This window comes from Condylura cristata, unplaced genomic scaffold (genome assembly GCF_000260355.1).
Source record: "Condylura cristata isolate star-nosed mole 26May11 unplaced genomic scaffold, ConCri1.0 scaffold00013, whole genome shotgun sequence".
NCBI classification, from domain to species: Eukaryota; Metazoa; Chordata; class Mammalia; order Eulipotyphla; family Talpidae; genus Condylura; species Condylura cristata.
Window position 1 is genome coordinate 47,363,491 of NW_004567114.1, and position 2,504 is coordinate 47,365,994.

Here is a 2,504-nt window from a genome sequence, read left to right on the forward strand (position 1 = left end):
ATAGCTCTACACTTCGCAGGATCAACAGTTAAAAGATGTTCCATTTTTATTACACATTTTCAAGTATTATCAACAAATCCAGACACTAATTGAAAATGAAAATGGACTAGTTATTTGTATTTACTAAAAATAATTGAATAACTGTTTAGAACTTTTATACAGGTGTATTTCTGAAATAAAATATCCTATATGTTTATGCTTCTAATTTCATATTTTCTCCAAACACCATGATCATGCCCTTTCAGTCATTATGCAAGATTTCTAGCTACCTTTAAATGATCATAAAAAATAAAAACACTTTCTATGGAATTATGAAAATTAAATTTGTGCTTAATAGTTTATCACTATCATATAACTCTTGGTTTAGAGTTAAATAAAATTAAGATCACCCATATTAAGAACTTCTAAATTGCTCATTATTCCCACATCAGCATGGTAATTGGAAGATATTTAAAATAGCATAATTTAACACAAGAAAGTTAATTTTTATTCTGTGAAATTATTATATAATATATTAAAACCTTATTTTACACTTTATCTAGACATACTAGAAAAGCTATTTTTCTGAATATTCAAAGCTCTGTTAATCTTGTGCCCATTGACTGTAGTTACCAAAAGCTTACTATATGGATATGACTCAGTGGACTAAGGGCAAGTTGTATCCCAAGAGAAGCAACTATGGAACTCTCTCGAGCTCTTTATTTAAAGATGAGTGAATTAGGGCCCTCCCTGGTGGCACAGCAGGTTAAAGCAGAGTACTAAGAAGCTAAAGCCACTTCAGCATGAGTTCAATCCCTGCCCTGGAAGTGTCCCACATGGTGCAGCAGACCTCTCCTGACCTGCCCGTTGCACCCCTCAGTGGTGTACTTAGTTGGCCTGTCCTGCTCCCCACTGTGTCTCTGGTAAATCCTCACCGCCCCTGGTGAATCCTCACCACTCCTGTGCCTCTGGCCTGTACCCCAGTTCTGTATGCATAAATAAATCTTTTTTAAAAAAATCAGTGAATTGGGCCCTCCCTGGTGGTGCAGCGGGTTAAAGCACAGCACTGAGAAGCTAAAGCCTCTTCCGCATGAGTTCAATTCCCGCCTGCCCAGGAGGTGACCACATGGCGTGGCAGACCTCTCCTGACCCGCCCACTGCTCCTCTCAGCAGTGTACTTCCTCGATCTGCCTGTTCTGCTCCCCACTCTGTCTATGGTGATGCCTCTCGCCACCCCTAAGCCTCTGGTCTGTACCCCAGTTCCGTATGCACAAATAAATAAATCTTTAAAAAAAAATCAGTGAATTAATTCATTTTGCAAAATAAATTCATATTTACTAACTTCCTGTTTATAGATTTTTCAATATTAAGTTATTAGTTAGACCAGTCCCAATTAATAACACTGAATATACTATTGATTATAAGCAGATCTTTGGATAAAAACACAAGCATCCAAAATTCTATTTTAAAAATAGTAAGGATAAAATTGGAGAAGTGCAGGGCAAAAGCCAGCCACAACATTATTAATTTAATAAACAAAGGTCTATTTACTGCTACATCCTTTTAAACCACTTTGATCTATATTAAAAGTTCTAATGCTTCCTTTTGTTTGATTATACTTTGTCTCAATAGTAACCCTAAAGTATATAATCAGTTGCAATGTTCCTAAGCCTTTTACATGGTGAATTTTTTTCAGTTAGAAAACAGTAATAACAATATAATCCTTGCTTAGATGTTATCTTCTTCCTGAATATTCTTTAATTAGTATGAAATAGAATTAAATGTAACTGCAGTCTCACTATAGGATTTTGAATAATTAGAAGAAAAAATACAAATGTAAAGTAAGCACCAAAGTCTTGTAGGAACCTACTGCCACCTTCAGGTTTTAACAAAAATGCACTGCTACTACAATTACATTTCTAGAAAATAGCCCCTTGTCAGTATAGTAGAAGTACTAACATTATTTTCTGGTTTTTTAGAAACAAAATGCTATCTTTCATCAAATGCCTTTCACACTATCTTGTCTTTTATGATTCTTGTGTAACATATAATTGAAGATTTTAATCTGTAGTGTTTTTCAGTCATAACTTTTATTGGAAGCTCCCAGAAAACTCTGCAAGAATATACTTTAGTGTTTTTATGGTGAATCTTACGAAAATTTCTTCAAGAATCTTATGAAAATTTCTTCAAGAAAAACTGTTTTAAATGTTCCATGTGCCAATGTTCTCCATCCAGCAACCACCAGAAATATACATATAAACAGACAAGTTGTGTTTCTTGCTCATTGCAATGAGTTAGAGCACCCACCATGGAAAACTGTCTCTGAGGAGAAAGGTATTAGGAAGGCCTTCAAGGACTTGGACATGTGTTAAAAGGTTTTGGATAGGATAATGTCAAGAAGTGAATGAAATTTTTTGATTTATTATGATCACTCAGAAGATTACCAATCCCATTTATAGAGCAAAAATGAATGAAGTAAGGCCTAAGTTGTACTTCATAAAGTAGCAGCAGTCATTTATTTTACA